At 42.5% G+C, this 14,302-nt stretch overlaps 18 non-coding genes across 18 annotated transcripts; all 18 read right to left on the bottom strand.

Moving 5' to 3' along the window:
• Positions 1-717: 717 nt before the first annotated feature.
• trnaf-gaa lies at positions 718-790 on the bottom strand. The gene has a single exon. It is a non-coding gene; the product is annotated as a tRNA-Phe (tRNA).
• Positions 791-1,419: 629 nt separating this feature from the next.
• Positions 1,420-1,492, bottom strand: trnaf-gaa. The gene has a single exon. It is a non-coding gene; the product is annotated as a tRNA-Phe (tRNA).
• A 421-nt stretch (positions 1,493-1,913) lies between these two features.
• On the bottom strand, positions 1,914-1,986 carry trnaf-gaa. The gene has a single exon. It is a non-coding gene; the product is annotated as a tRNA-Phe (tRNA).
• Positions 1,987-2,889: 903 nt separating this feature from the next.
• trnaf-gaa lies at positions 2,890-2,962 on the bottom strand. Its single transcript has one exon. It is a non-coding gene; the product is annotated as a tRNA-Phe (tRNA).
• Positions 2,963-3,383: 421 nt separating this feature from the next.
• trnaf-gaa lies at positions 3,384-3,456 on the bottom strand. The gene has a single exon. It is a non-coding gene; the product is annotated as a tRNA-Phe (tRNA).
• A 409-nt stretch (positions 3,457-3,865) lies between these two features.
• On the bottom strand, positions 3,866-3,938 carry trnaf-gaa. Its single transcript has one exon. It is a non-coding gene; the product is annotated as a tRNA-Phe (tRNA).
• Positions 3,939-5,049: 1,111 nt separating this feature from the next.
• On the bottom strand, positions 5,050-5,122 carry trnaf-gaa. The gene has a single exon. It is a non-coding gene; the product is annotated as a tRNA-Phe (tRNA).
• Positions 5,123-5,748: 626 nt separating this feature from the next.
• trnaf-gaa lies at positions 5,749-5,821 on the bottom strand. Its single transcript has one exon. It is a non-coding gene; the product is annotated as a tRNA-Phe (tRNA).
• Positions 5,822-6,930: 1,109 nt separating this feature from the next.
• trnaf-gaa lies at positions 6,931-7,003 on the bottom strand. Its single transcript has one exon. It is a non-coding gene; the product is annotated as a tRNA-Phe (tRNA).
• Positions 7,004-7,424: 421 nt separating this feature from the next.
• Positions 7,425-7,497, bottom strand: trnaf-gaa. Its single transcript has one exon. It is a non-coding gene; the product is annotated as a tRNA-Phe (tRNA).
• Positions 7,498-7,906: 409 nt separating this feature from the next.
• On the bottom strand, positions 7,907-7,979 carry trnaf-gaa. The gene has a single exon. It is a non-coding gene; the product is annotated as a tRNA-Phe (tRNA).
• Positions 7,980-8,605: 626 nt separating this feature from the next.
• On the bottom strand, positions 8,606-8,678 carry trnaf-gaa. The gene has a single exon. It is a non-coding gene; the product is annotated as a tRNA-Phe (tRNA).
• A 409-nt stretch (positions 8,679-9,087) lies between these two features.
• On the bottom strand, positions 9,088-9,160 carry trnaf-gaa. Its single transcript has one exon. It is a non-coding gene; the product is annotated as a tRNA-Phe (tRNA).
• A 903-nt stretch (positions 9,161-10,063) lies between these two features.
• trnaf-gaa lies at positions 10,064-10,136 on the bottom strand. Its single transcript has one exon. It is a non-coding gene; the product is annotated as a tRNA-Phe (tRNA).
• Positions 10,137-10,765: 629 nt separating this feature from the next.
• Positions 10,766-10,838, bottom strand: trnaf-gaa. Its single transcript has one exon. It is a non-coding gene; the product is annotated as a tRNA-Phe (tRNA).
• A 1,123-nt stretch (positions 10,839-11,961) lies between these two features.
• Positions 11,962-12,034, bottom strand: trnaf-gaa. Its single transcript has one exon. It is a non-coding gene; the product is annotated as a tRNA-Phe (tRNA).
• A 627-nt stretch (positions 12,035-12,661) lies between these two features.
• trnaf-gaa lies at positions 12,662-12,734 on the bottom strand. Its single transcript has one exon. It is a non-coding gene; the product is annotated as a tRNA-Phe (tRNA).
• A 1,113-nt stretch (positions 12,735-13,847) lies between these two features.
• Positions 13,848-13,920, bottom strand: trnaf-gaa. The gene has a single exon. It is a non-coding gene; the product is annotated as a tRNA-Phe (tRNA).
• Between the last annotated feature and the right edge of the window lie 382 nt (positions 13,921-14,302).

The raw sequence follows: 14,302 nt of genomic DNA, 5'->3' as shown, positions 1-14,302 counted from the left end.
GGCCTGTTGCTGTTTTGAGAGTCGTTATGTTTACCAGGCAGGTTGTTGTAGCCACTGGTTGCTCCAAGTCAAGGTGTGAAAGCTGTTGATACCTGTAAGTCATACTTCCGCGTTTCTATCATCTCTATAACCAGGGTAACTGAAGCTGGGGTGAGGTTAGGAAGAGCACTGCGTAAATATGAGGATCTCTAACTTTCTACATTGAAAACTACATCCCTACATCTGCCGAAAACCGGGATCGAACCAGGGACCTTTAGATCTTCAGTCTAACGCTCTCCCAACTGAGCTATTTCGGCATGAAAAGCTACTGTTATGGAGGCTAAGTGGTGAAAAACAAAGGTATATTTGACTGATATATCTGGTGAAAATCTGTTAAGGTTCTCAGTCATCCAAGTCATGGTTTCTTCAGAAGTTGTACAAGTGTACATAGACAAGTTGACTTGCTTTTGTTTCACATCTCATCCAAAAGGCTGTGTCAGTCCAAACTGACTATGGGCCTGTTGCTGTTTTGAGAGTCGTTATGTTTACCAGGCAGGTTGTTGTAGCCACTGGTTGCTCCAAGTCAAGTTGTGAAAGCTGTTGATACCTGTAAGTCATACTTCCACATTTCTATCATCTCTATAACTAGGGTAACTGAAGTTGGGGTGAGGTTAGGAAGAGCACTGCGTAAATATGAGGATCTCTAACTTCCTACATTGACAGCTTCATCTGTATATCTGCCGAAACCCGGGATCGAACCAGGGACCTTTAGATCTTCAGTCTAACGCTCTCCCAACTGAGCTATTTCGGCATGAAAAGCTACTGTTATGGAGGCTAAGTGGTAAAAAACAAAGGTATATTTGAGTGATATATCTGGTGAAAATCTGTGAAGGTTCTCAATCATCCAAGTCATGGTTTCTTCAGAAGTTGTACAAGTGTATATAGGCAAGTTGACTTGCTTTTGTTTCACATCTCATCCAAAAGGCTGTGTCAGTCCAAACTGACTATGGGCCTGTTGCTGTTTTGAGAGTCGTTATGTTTACCAGGCAGGTTGTTGTAGCCACTGGTTGCTCCAAGTCAAGTTGTGAAAGCTGTTGATACCTGTAAGTCATACTTCCACGTTTCTATAACCAGGGTAACTGAAGCTGGGTTGTGGTTAGGAAGAGCACAGTCTAAATATGAGGAGCCAAAAGGCTTTGTCAGTCCAAACTGACTATGGGCCTGTTGCTATTTGAGAGTCGTTATGTTTACCAGGCAGGTTGTTGTAGCCACTGGTTGCTCCAAGTCAAGTTGTGAAAGCTGTTGATACCTGTAAGTCATACTTCCACGTTTCTATCATCTCTATAACCAGGGTAACTGAAGTTGGGGTGAGGTTAGGAAGAGCATTGCGTAAACATGAGGATCTCTAACTTCCTACATTGACAGCTTCATCTGTATATCTGCCGAAACCCGGGATCGAACCAGGGACCTTTAGATCTTCAGTCTAACGCTCTCCCAACTGAGCTATTTCGGCATGAAAAGCTGCTGTTATGGAGGCTAAGTGGTAAAAAACAAAGGTATATTTGAGTGATATATCTGGTGAAAATCCGTGAAGGTTCTCAGTCATCCAAGTCATGGTTTCTTCAGAAGTTGTACAAGCTTAAATAGGCAAGTTGACTTGCTTTTGTTTCACATCTAATCCAAAAGGCTTTGTCAGTCCAAACTGACTATGGGCCTGTTGCTGTTTTGAGAGCCGTTATGTTTACCAGGCAGGTTGTTGTAGCCACTGGTTTCTCCAAGTCAAGTTGTGAAAGCTGTTGATACCTGTAAGTCATACTTCCACGTTTCTATCATCTCTATAAGTAGGGTAACTGAAGTTGGGGTGAGGTTAGGAAGAGCACCGCGTAAACATGAGGATCTCTAACTTCCTACATTGACAGCTTCATCTGTATATCTGCCGAAACCCGGGATCGAACCAGGGACCTTTAGATCTTCAGTCTAACGCTCTCCCAACTGAGCTATTTCGGCATGAAAAGCTACTGTTATGGAGGATAAGTGGGAAAAAACAAAGGTATATTTGAGTGATATATCTGGTGAAAATCTGTGAAGGTTCTCTGTCATCCAAATCATGGTTTCTTCAGAAGTTGTACAAGCTTAAATAGGCAAGTTGACCTGCTTGTGTTTCACATCTAATCCAAAAGGCTTTGTCAGTCCAAACTGACTATGGGCCTGTTGCTGTTTTGAGAGTCGTTATGTTTACCAGACAGGTTGTAGCCAATGGTTTCTCCAAGTCAAGGTGGGAAAGCTGTTCATACCTGTAAGTCATACCTTCACATTTCTATCACCAGGGTAACTGAAGTTGGGGTGTGGTTAGGAAGAGCACAGTCTAAATATGAGGATCTCTAACTTTCAACATCGAAAACTACATCTCTACATCTGCCGAAACCCGGGATCGAACCAGGGACCTTTAGATCTTCAGTCTAACGCTCTCCCAGCTGAGCTATTTCGGCATGAAAAGCTACTGTTATGGAGGCTAAGTGGTAAAAAACAAAGGTATATTTGTGTGATATATCTGGTGAAAATCTGTGAAGGTTCTCTGTCATCCAAATCATGGTTTCTTCAGACGTTGTACAAGCTTAAATAGGCAAGTTGACCTGCTTTTGTTTCACATCTAATCCAAAAGGCTTTGTCAGTCCAAACTGACTATGGGCCTGTTGCTGTTTTGAGAGTCGTTATGTTTACCAGGCAGGTTGTTGTAGCCACTGGTTGCTCCAAGTCAAGGTGTGAAAGCTGTTGATACCTGTAAGTCATACTTCCACGTTTCTATCATCTCTATAACCAGGGTAACTGAAGCTGGGGTGAGGTTAGGAAGAGCACTGCGTAAATATGAGGATCTCTAACTTTCTACATTGAAAACTACATCCCTACATCTGCCGAAACCCGGGATCGAACCAGGGACCTTTAGATCTTCAGTCTAACGCTCTCCCAACTGAGCTATTTCGGCATGAAAAGCTACTGTTATGGAGGCTAAGTGGTGAAAAACAAAGGTATATTTGACTGATATATCTGGTGAAAATCTGTTAAGGTTCTGAGTCATCCAAGTCATGGTTTCTTCAGAAGTTGTACAAGTGTACATAGACAAGTTGACTTGCTTTTGTTTCACATCTCATCCAAAAGGCTGTGTCAGTCCAAACTGACTATGGGCCTGTTGCTGTTTTGAGAGTCGTTATGTTTACCAGGCAGGTTGTTGTAGCCACTGGTTGCTCCAAGTCAAGTTGTGAAAGCTGTTGATACCTGTAAGTCATACTTCCACATTTCTATCATCTCTATAACTAGGGTAACTGAAGTTGGGGTGAGGTTAGGAAGAGCACTGCGTAAATATGAGGATCTCTAACTTCCTACATTGACAGCTTCATCTGTATATCTGCCGAAACCCGGGATCGAACCAGGGACCTTTAGATCTTCAGTCTAACGCTCTCCCAACTGAGCTATTTCGGCATGAAAAGCTGCTGTTATGGAGGCTAAGTGGTAAAAAACAACGGTATATTTGAGTGATATATCTGGTGAAAATCTGTGAAGGTTCTCAATCATCCAAGTCATGGTTTCTTCAGAAGTTGTACAAGTGTATATAGGCAAGTTGACTTGCTTTTGTTTCACATCTCATCCAAAAGGCTGTGTCAGTCCAAACTGACTATGGGCCTGTTGCTGTTTTGAGAGTCGTTATGTTTACCAGACAGGTTGTAGCCACTGGTTTCTCCAAGTCAAGGTGGGAAAGCTGTTCATACCTGTAAGTCATACCTTCACATTTCTATCACCAGGGTAACTGAAGTTGGGGTGTGGTTAGGAAGAGCACAGTCTAAATATGAGGATCTCTAACTTTCAACATCGAAAACTACATCTCTACATCTGCCGAAACCCGGGATCGAACCAGGGACCTTTAGATCTTCAGTCTAACGCTCTCCCAACTGAGCTATTTCGGCATGAAAAGCTACTGTTATGGAGGCTAAGTGGTAAAAAACAAAGGTATATTTGAGTGATATATCTGTTGAAAATCTGTGAAGGTTCTCTGTCATCCAAATCATGGTTTCTTCAGAAGTTGTACAAGCTTAAATAGGCAAGTTGACCTGCTTTTGTTTCACATCTAATCCAAAAGGCTTTGTCAGTCCAAACTGACTATGGGCCTGTTGCTGTTTTGAGAGCGGTTATGTTTACCAGGCAGGTTGTTGTAGCCACTGGTTTCTCCAAGTCAAGTTGTGAAAGCTGTTGATACCTGTAAGTCATACTTCCACGTTTCTATAACCAGGGTAACTGAAGCTGGGTTGTGGTTAGGAAGAGCACAGTCTAAATATGAGGAGCCAAAAGGCTATGTCAGTCCAAACTGACTATGGGCCTGTTGCTATTTGAGAGTCGTTATGTTTACCAGGCAGGTTGTTGTAGCCACTGGTTGCTCCAAGTCAAGTTGTGAAAGCTGTTCATACCTGTAAGTCATACTTCCACGTTTCTATCATCTCTATAAGTAGGGTAACTGAAGTTGGGGTGAGGTTAGGAAGAGCACTGCGTAAATATGAGGATCTCTAACTTCCTACATTGACAGCTTCATCTGTATATCTGCCGAAACCCGGGATCGACCCAGGGACCTTTAGATCTTCAGTCTAACGCTCTCCCAACTGAGCTATTTCGGCATGAAAAGCTGCTGTTATGGAGGCTAAGTGGTAAAAAACAAAGGTATATTTGAGTGATATATCTGGTGAAAATCTGTGAAGGTTCTCAATCATCCAAGTCATGGTTTCTTCAGAAGTTGTACAAGTGTATATAGGCAAGTTGACTTGCTTTTGTTTCACATCTCATCCAAAAGGCTGTGTCAGTCCAAACTGACTATGGGCCTGTTGCTGTTTTGAGAGTCGTTATGTTTACCAGACAGGTTGTAGCCACTGGTTTCTCCAAGTCAAGGTGGGAAAGCTGTTCATACCTGTAAGTCATACCTTCACATTTCTATCACCAGGGTAACTGAAGTTGGGGTGTGGTTAGGAAGAGCACAGTCTAAATATGAGGATCTCTAACTTTCAACATCGAAAACTACATCTCTACATCTGCCGAAACCCGGGATCGAACCAGGGACCTTTAGATCTTCAGTCTAACGCTCTCCCAACTGAGCTATTTCGGCATGAAAAGCTACTGTTATGGAGGCTAAGTGGTAAAAAACAAAGGTATATTTGAATGATATATCTGTTGAAAATCTGTGAAGGTTCTCTGTCATCCAAATCATGGTTTCTTCAGAAGTTGTACAAGCTTAAATAGGCAAGTTGACCTGCTTTTGTTTCACATCTAATCCAAAAGGCTTTGTCAGTCCAAACTGACTATGGGCCTTTTGCTGTTTTGAGAATCGTTATGTTTACCAGACAGGTTGTAGCCACTGGTTTCTCCAAGTCAAGGTGGGAAAGCTGTTCATACCTGTAAGTCATACTTTCACATTTCTATCACCAGGGTAACTGAAGTTGGGGTGTGGTTAGGAAGAGCACAGTCTAAATATGAGGAGCCAAAAGGCTTTGTCAGTCCAAACTGACTATGGGCCTGTTGCTATTTGAGAGTCGTTATGTTTACCAGGCAGGTTGTTGTAGCCACTGGTTGCTCCAAGTCAAGGTGTGAAAGCTGTTGATACCTGTAAGTCATACTTCCACGTTTCTATCATCTCTATAACCAGGGTAACTGAAGCTGGGGTGAGGTTAGGAAGAGCACTGCGTAAATATGAGGATCTCTAACTTTCTACATTGAAAACTACATCCCTACATCTGCCGAAACCCGGGATCGAACCAGGGACCTTTAGATCTTCAGTCTAACGCTCTCCCAACTGAGCTATTTCGGCATGAAAAGCTACTGTTATGGAGGCTAAGTGGTGAAAAACAAAGGTATATTTGACTGATATATCTGGTGAAAATCTGTTAAGGTTCTCAGTCATCCAAGTCATGGTTTCTTCAGAAGTTGTACAAGTGTACATAGGCAAGTTGACTTGCTTTTGTTTCACATCTCATCCAAAAGGCTTTGTCAGTCCAAACTGACTATGGGCCTTTTGCTGTTTTGAGAATCGTTATGTTTACCAGACAGGTTGTAGCCACTGGTTTCTCCAAGTCAAGGTGGGAAAGCTGTTCATAGCTGTAAGTCATACTTTCACATTTCTATCACCAGGGTAACTGAAGTTGGGGTGTGGTTAGGAAGAGCACAGTCTAAATATTTGGAGCCAAAAGGCTTTGTCAGTCCAAACTGACTAAGTGCCTGTTGCTGTTTTGAGAGTGGTTATGTTTACCAGGCAGGTTGTTGTAGCCACTGGTTTCTCCAAGTCAAGTTGTGAAAGCTGTTGATACCTGTAAGTCATACTTCCACGTTTCTATCATCTCTATAAGTAGGGTAACTGAAGTTGGGGTGAGGTTAGGAAGAGCACCGCGTAAACATGAGGATCTCTAACTTCCTACATTGACAGCTTCATCTGTATATCTGCCGAAACCCGGGATCGAATCAGGGACCTTTAGATATTCAGTCTAACGCTCTCCCAACTGAGCTATTTCGGCATGAAAAGCTACTGTTATGGAGGATAAGTGGTAAAAAACAAAGGTATATTTGAGTGATATATCTGGTGAAAATCTGTGAAGGTTCTCTGTCATCCAAATCATGGTTTCTTCAGAAGTTGTACAAGCTTAAATAGGCAAGTTGACCTGCTTTTGTTTCACATCTAATCCAAAAGGCTTTGTCAGTCCAAACTGACTATGGGCCTGTTGCTGTTTTGAGAGTCGTTATGTTTACCAGACAGGTTGTAGCCAATGGTTTCTCCAAGTCAAGGTGGGAAAGCTGTTCATACCTGTAAGTCATACCTTCACATTTCTATCACCAGGGTAACTGAAGTTGGGGTGTGGTTAGGAAGAGCACAGTCTAAATATGAGGATCTCTAACTTTCAACATCGAAAACTACATCTCTACATCTGCCGAAACCCGGGATCGAACCAGGGACCTTTAGATCTTCAGTCTAACGCTCTCCCAACTGAGCTATTTCGGCATGAAAAGCTACTGTTATGGAGGCTAAGTGGTAAAAAACAAAGGTATATTTGAGTGATATATCTGTTGAAAATCTGTGAAGGTTCTCTGTCATCCAAATCATGGTTTCTTCAGAAGTTGTACAAGCTTAAATAGGCAAGTTGACCTGCTTTTGTTTCACATCTAATCCAAAAGGCTTTGTCAGTCCAAACTGACTATGGGCCTGTTGCTGTTTTGAGAGTCGTTATGTTTACCAGGCAGGTTGTTGTAGCCACTGGTTGCTCCAAGTCAAGTTGTGAAAGCTGTTGATACCTGTAAGTCATACTTCCACGTTTCTATCATCTCTATAACCAGGGTAACTGAAGTTGGGGTGAGGTTAGGAAGAGCACTGCGTAAACATGAGGATCTCTAACTTCCTACATTGACAGCTTCATCTGTATATCTGCCGAAACCCGGGATCGAACCAGGGACCTTTAGATCTTCAGTCTAACGCTCTCCCAACTGAGCTATTTCGGCATGAAAAGCTGCTGTTATGGAGGCTAAGTGGTGAAAAACAAAGGTATATTTGAGTGATATATCTGGTGAAAATCCGTGAAGGTTCTCAATCATCCAAGTCATGGTTTCTTCAGAAGTTGTACAAGTGTACATAGGCAAGTTGACTTGCTTTTGTTTCACATCTCATCCAAAAGGCTTTGTCAGTCCAAACTGACTATGGGCCTGTTGCTGTTTTGAGAGTCGTTATGTTTACCAGACAGGTTGTAGCCACTGGTTTCTCCAAGTCAAGGTGGGAAAGCTGTTCATACCTGTAAGTCATACCTTCACATTTCTATCACCAGGGTAACTGAAGTTGGGGTGTGGTTAGGAAGAGCACAGTCTAAATATGAGGATCTCTAACTTCCTACATTGACAGCTTCATCTGTATATCTGCCGAAACCCGGGATCGAACCAGGGACCTTTAGATCTTCAGTCTAACGCTCTCCCAACTGAGCTATTTCGGCATGAAAAGCTGCTGTTATGGAGGCTAAGTGGTAAAAAACAAAGGTATATTTGAGTGATATATCTGGTGAAAATCTGTGAAGGTTCTCAATCATCCAAGTCATGGTTTCTTCAGAAGTTGTACAAGTGTATATAGGCAAGTTGACTTGCTTTTGTTTCACATCTCATCCAAAAGGCTGTGTCAGTCCAAACTGACTATGGGCCTGTTGCTGTTTTGAGAGTCGTTATGTTTACCAGACAGGTTGTAGCCACTGGTTTCTCCAAGTCAAGGTGGGAAAGCTGTTCATACCTGTAAGTCATACTTCCACGTTTCTATAACCAGGGTAACTGAAGCTGGGTTGTGGTTAGGAAGAGCACAGTCTAAATATGAGGAGCCAAAAGCCTTTGTCAGTCCAAACTGACTATGGGCCTGTTGCTATTTGAGAGTCGTTATGTTTACCAGGCAGGTTGTTGTAGCCACTGGTTGCTCCAAGTCAAGTTGTGAAAGCTGTTGATACCTGTAAGTCATACTTCCACGTTTCTATCATCTCTATAACCAGGGTAACTGAAGTTGGGGTGAGGTTAGGAAGAGCACTGCGTAAACATGAGGATCTCTAACTTCCTACATTGACAGCTTCATCTGTATATCTGCCGAAACCCGGGATTGAACCAGGGACCTTTAGATCTTCAGTCTAACGCTCTCCCAACTGAGCTATTTCGGCATGAAAAGCTACTGTTATGGAGGCTAAGTGGTAAAAAACAAAGGTATATTTGAGTGATATATCTGGTGAAAATCTGTGAAGGTTCTCAGTCATCCAAGTCATGGTTTCTTCAGAAGTTGTACAAGTGTACATAGGCAAGTTGACTTGCTTTTGTTTCACATCTCATCCAAAAGGCTTAGTCAGTCCAAACTGACTATGGGCCTGTTGCTGTTTTGAGAGTCGTTATGTTTACCAGACAGGTTGTAGCCACTGGTTTCTCCAAGTTAAGGTGGGAAAGCTGTTCATACCTGTAAGTCATACCTTCACATTTCTATCACCAGGGTAACTGAAGTTGGGGTGTGGTTAGGAAGAGCACAGTCTAAATATGAGGATCTCTAACTTTCAACATCGAAAACTACATCTCTACATCTGCCGAAACCCGGGATCGAACCAGGGACCTTTAGATCTTCAGTCTAACGCTCTCCCAACTGAGCTATTTCGGCATGAAAAGCTACTGTTATGGAGGCTAAGTGGTAAAAAACAAAGGTATATTTGAGTGATATATCTGGTGAAAATCTGTGAAGGTTCTCTGTCATCCAAATCATGGTTTCTTCAGAAGTTGTACAAGCTTAAATAGGCAAGTTGACCTGCTTTTGTTTCACATCTAATCCAAAAGGCTTTGTCAGTCCAAACTGACTATGGGCCTGTTGCTGTTTTGAGAGTCGTTATGTTTACCAGGCAGGTTGTTGTAGCCACTGGTTGCTCCAAGTCAAGTTGTGAAAGCTGTTGATACCTGTAAGTCATACTTCCACATTTCTATCATCTCTATAACTAGGGTAACTGAAGTTGGGGTGAGGTTAGGAAGAGCACTGCGTAAATATGAGGATCTCTAACTTCCTACATTGACAGCTTCATCTGTATATCTGCCGAAACCCGGGATCGAACCAGGGACCTTTAGATCTTCAGTCTAACGCTCTCCCAACTGAGCTATTTAAGCATGAAAAGCTGCTGTTATGGAGGCTAAGTGGTAAAAAACAAAGGTATATTTGAGTGATATATCTGGTGAAAATCTGTGAAGGTTCTCAATCATCCAAGTCATGGTTTCTTCAGAAGTTGTACAAGTGTATATAGGCAAGTTGACTTGCTTTTGTTTCACATCTCATCCAAAAGGCTGTGTCAGTCCAAACTGACTATGGGCCTGTTGCTGTTTTGAGAGTCGTTATGTTTACCAGACAGGTTGTAGCCACTGGTTTCTCCAAGTCAAGGTGGGAAAGCTGTTCATACCTGTAAGTCATACCTTCACATTTCTATCACCAGGGTAACTGAAGTTGGGGTGTGGTTAGGAAGAGCACAGTCTAAATATGAGGATCTCTAACTTTCAACATCGAAAACTACATCTCTACATCTGCCGAAACCCGGGATCGAACCAGGGACCTTTAGATCTTCAGTCTAACGCTCTCCCAACTGAGCTATTTCGGCATGAAAAGCTACTGTTATGGAGGCTAAGTGGTAAAAAACAAAGGTATATTTGAGTGATATATCTGTTGAAAATCTGTGAAGGTTCTCTGTCATCCAAATCATGGTTTCTTCAGAAGTTGTACAAGCTTAAATAGGCAAGTTGACCTGCTTTTGTTTCACATCTAATCCAAAAGGCTTTGTCAGTCCAAACTGACTATGGGCCTGTTGCTGTTTTGAGAGTCGTTATGTTTACCAGGCAGGTTGTTGTAGCCACTGGTTGCTCCAAGTCAAGGTGTGAAAGCTGTTGATACCTGTAAGTCATACTTCCACGTTTCTATAACCAGGGTAACTGAAGCTGGGTTGTGGTTAGGAAGAGCACAGTCTAAATATGAGGAGCCAAAAGGCTATGTCAGTCCAAACTGACTATGGGCCTGTTGCTATTTGAGAGTCGTTATGTTTACCAGGCAGGTTGTTGTAGCCACTGGTTTCTCCAAGTCAAGGTGTGAAAGCTGTTGATACCTGTAAGTCATACTTCCACGTTTCTATCATCTCTATAACCAGGGTAACTGAAGCTGGGGTGAGGTTAGGAAGAGCACTGCGTAAATATGAGGATCTCTAACTTTCTACATTGAAAACTACATCCCTACATCTGCCGAAACCCGGGATCGAACCAGGGACCTTTAGATCTTCAGTCTAACGCTCTCCCAACTGAGCTATTTCGGCATGAAAAGCTACTGTTATGGAGGCTAAGTGGTGAAAAACAAAGGTATATTTGACTGATATATCTGGTGAAAATCTGTTAAGGTTCTCAGTCATCCAAGTCATGGTTTCTTCAGAAGTTGTACAAGTGTACATAGGCAAGTTGACTTGCTTTTGTTTCACATCTCATCCAAAAGGCTGTGTCAGTCCAAACTGACTATGGGCCTGTTGCTGTTTTGAGAGTCGTTATGTTTACCAGGCAGGTTGTTGTAGCCACTGGTTGCTCCAAGTCAAGTTGTGAAAGCTGTTGATACCTGTAAGTCATACTTCCACATTTCTATCATCTCTATAACTAGGGTAACTGAAGTTGGGGTGAGGTTAGGAAGAGCACTGCGTAAATATGAGGATCTCTAACTTCCTACATTAACAGCTTCATCTGTATATCTGCCGAAACCCGGGATCGAACGAGGGACCTTTAGATCTTCAGTCTAACGCTCTCCCAACTGAGCTATTTCGGCATGAAAAGCTGCTGTTATGGAGGATAAGTGGTAAAAAACAAAGGTATATTTGAGTGATATATCTGGTGAAAATCTGTGAAGCTTCTCAGTCATCCAAGTCATGGTTTCTTCAGAAGTTGTACAAGTGTACATAGGCAAGTTGACTTGCTTTTGTTTCACATCTCATCCAAAAGGCTTTGTCAGTCCAAACTGACTATGGGCCTGTTGCTGTTTTGAGAGCCGTTATGTTTACCAGGCAGGTTGTTGTAGCCACTGGTTTCTCCAAGTCAAGTTGTGAAAGCTGTTGATACCTGTAAGTCATACTTCCACGTTTCTATAACCAGGGTAACTGAAGCTGGGTTGTGGTTAGGAAGAGCACAGTCTAAATATGAGGAGCCAAAAGGCTTTGTCAGTCCAAACTGACTATGGGCCTGTTGCTATTTGAGAGTCGTTATGTTTACCAGGCAGGTTGTTGTAGCCACTGGTTGCTCCAAGTCAAGGTGTGAAAGCTGTTGATACCTGTAAGTCATACTTCCACGTTTCTATCATCTCTATAACCAGGGTAACTGAAGCTGGGGTGAGGTTAGGAAGAGCACTGCGTAAATATGAGGATCTCTAACTTTCTACATTGAAAACTACATCCCTACATCTGCCGAAACCCGGGATCGAACCAGGGACCTTTAGATCTTCAGTCTAACGCTCTCCCAACTGAGCTATTTCGGCATGAAAAGCTACTGTTATGGAGGCTAAGTGGTGAAAAACAAAGGTATATTTGACTGATATATCTGGTGAAAATCTGTTAAGGTTCTCAGTCATCCAAGTCATGGTTTCTTCAGAAGTTGTACAAGTGTACATAGACAAGTTGACTTGCTTTTGTTTCACATCTCATCCAAAAGGCTTTGTCAGTCCAAACTGACTATGGGCCTTTTGCTGTTTTGAGAATCGTTATGTTTACCAGACAGGTTGTAGCCACTGGTTTCTCCAAGTCAAGGTGGGAAAGCTGTTCATAGCTGTAAGTCATACTTTCACATTTCTATCACCAGGGTAACTGAAGTTGGGGTGTGGTTAGGAAGAGCACAGTCTAAATATTTGGAGCCAAAAGGCTTTGTCAGTCCAAACTGACTAAGTGCCTGTTGCTGTTTTGAGAGTGGTTATGTTTACCAGGCAGGTTGTTGTAGCCACTGGTTTCTCCAAGTCAAGTTGTGAAAGCTGTTGATACCTGTAAGTCATACTTCCACGTTTCTATCATCTCTATAACCAGGGTAACTGAAGCTGGGGTGAGGTTAGGAAGAGCACTACGTAAATATGAGGATCTCTAACTTTCTACATTGAAAACTACATCCCTAAATCTGCCGAAACCCGGGATCGAACCAGGGACCTTTAGATCTTCAGTCTAACGCTCTCCCAACTGAGCTATTTCGGCATGAAAAGCTACTGTTATGGAGGCTAAGTGGTGAAAAACAAAGGTATATTTGACTGATATATCTGGTGAAAATCTGTTAAGCTTCTCAATCATCCAAGTCATGGTTTCTTCAGAAGTTGTACAAGTGTACATAGGCAAGTTGACTTGCTTTTGTTTCACATCTCATCCAAAGGCTTTGTCAGTCCAAACTGACTATGGGCCTGTTGCTGTTTTGAGAGCCGTTATGTTTACCAGGCAGGTTGTTGTAGCCACTGGTTGCTCCAAGTCAAGGTGGGAAAGCTGTTCATACCTGTAAGTCATACCTTCACATTTCTATCACCAGGGTAACTGAAGTTGGGGTATGGTTAGGAAGAGCACAGTCTAGATATGAGGATCTCTAACTTTCAACATCGAAAACTACATCTCTACATCTGCCGAAACCCGGGATCGAACCAGGGACCTTTAGATCTTCAGTCTAACGCTCTCCCAACTGACCTATTTCGGCATGAAAAGCTACTGTTATGGAGGCTAAGTGGTGAAAAACAAAGGTATATTTGACTGATATATCTGGTGAAAATCTGTTAAGCTTCTCAGTCATCCAAGTCATGGTTTCTTCAGAAGTTGTACAAGTGTACATAGGCAAGTTGACTTGCTTTTGTTTCACATCTCATCCAAAAGGCTTTGTCAGTCCAAACTGACTATGGGCCTGTTGCTGTTTTGAGAGCCGTTATGTTTACCAGGCAGGTTGTTGTAGCCACTGGTTTCTCCAAGTCAAGTTGTGAAAGCTGTTGATACCTGTAAGTCATACTTCCACGTTTCTATAACCAGGGTAACTGAAGCTGGGTTGTGGTTAGGAAGAGCACAGTCTAAATATGAGGAGCCAAAAGGCTTTGTCAGTCCAAACTGACTATGGGCCTGTTGCTATTTGAGAGTCGTTATGTTTACCAGGCAGGTTGTTGTAGCCACTGGTTGCTCCAAGTCAAGTTGTGAAAGCTGTTGATACCTGTAAGTCATACTTCCACGTTTCTATCATCTCTATAACCAGGGTAACTGAAGTTGGGGTGAGGTTAGGAAGAGCACTGCGTAAACATGAGGATCTCTAACTTCCTACATTGACAGCTTCATCTGTATATCTGCCGAAACCCGGGATTGAACCAGGGACCTTTAGATCTTCAGTCTAACGCTCTCCCAACTGAGCTATTTCGGCATGAAAAGCTGCTGTTATGGAGGCTAAGTGGTAAAAAACAAAGTTATATTTGAGTGATATATCTGGTGAAAATCTGTTAAGGTTCTCAGTCATCCAAGTCATGGTTTCTTCAGAAGTTGTACAAGCTTAAATAGGCAAGTTGACTTGCTTTTGTTTCACATCTCATCCAAAAGGCTTTGTCAGTCCAAACTGACTATGGGCCTGTTGCTGTTTTGAGAGCCGTTATGTTTACCAGGCAGGTTGTTGTAGCCACTGGTTTCTCCAAGTCAAGTTGTGAAAGCTGTTGATACCTGTAAGTCATACTTCCCCGTTTCTATAACCAGGGTAACTGAAGCTGGGTTGTGGTTAGGAAGAGCACAGTCTAAATATGAGGAGCCAAAAG

The sequence above is a fragment of the Hippoglossus hippoglossus genome, chromosome 5 (assembly GCF_009819705.1).
Source record: "Hippoglossus hippoglossus isolate fHipHip1 chromosome 5, fHipHip1.pri, whole genome shotgun sequence".
Taxonomy (NCBI): Eukaryota; Metazoa; Chordata; class Actinopteri; order Pleuronectiformes; family Pleuronectidae; genus Hippoglossus; species Hippoglossus hippoglossus.
This window is presented reverse-complemented; position numbering and strand designations above follow the sequence as displayed.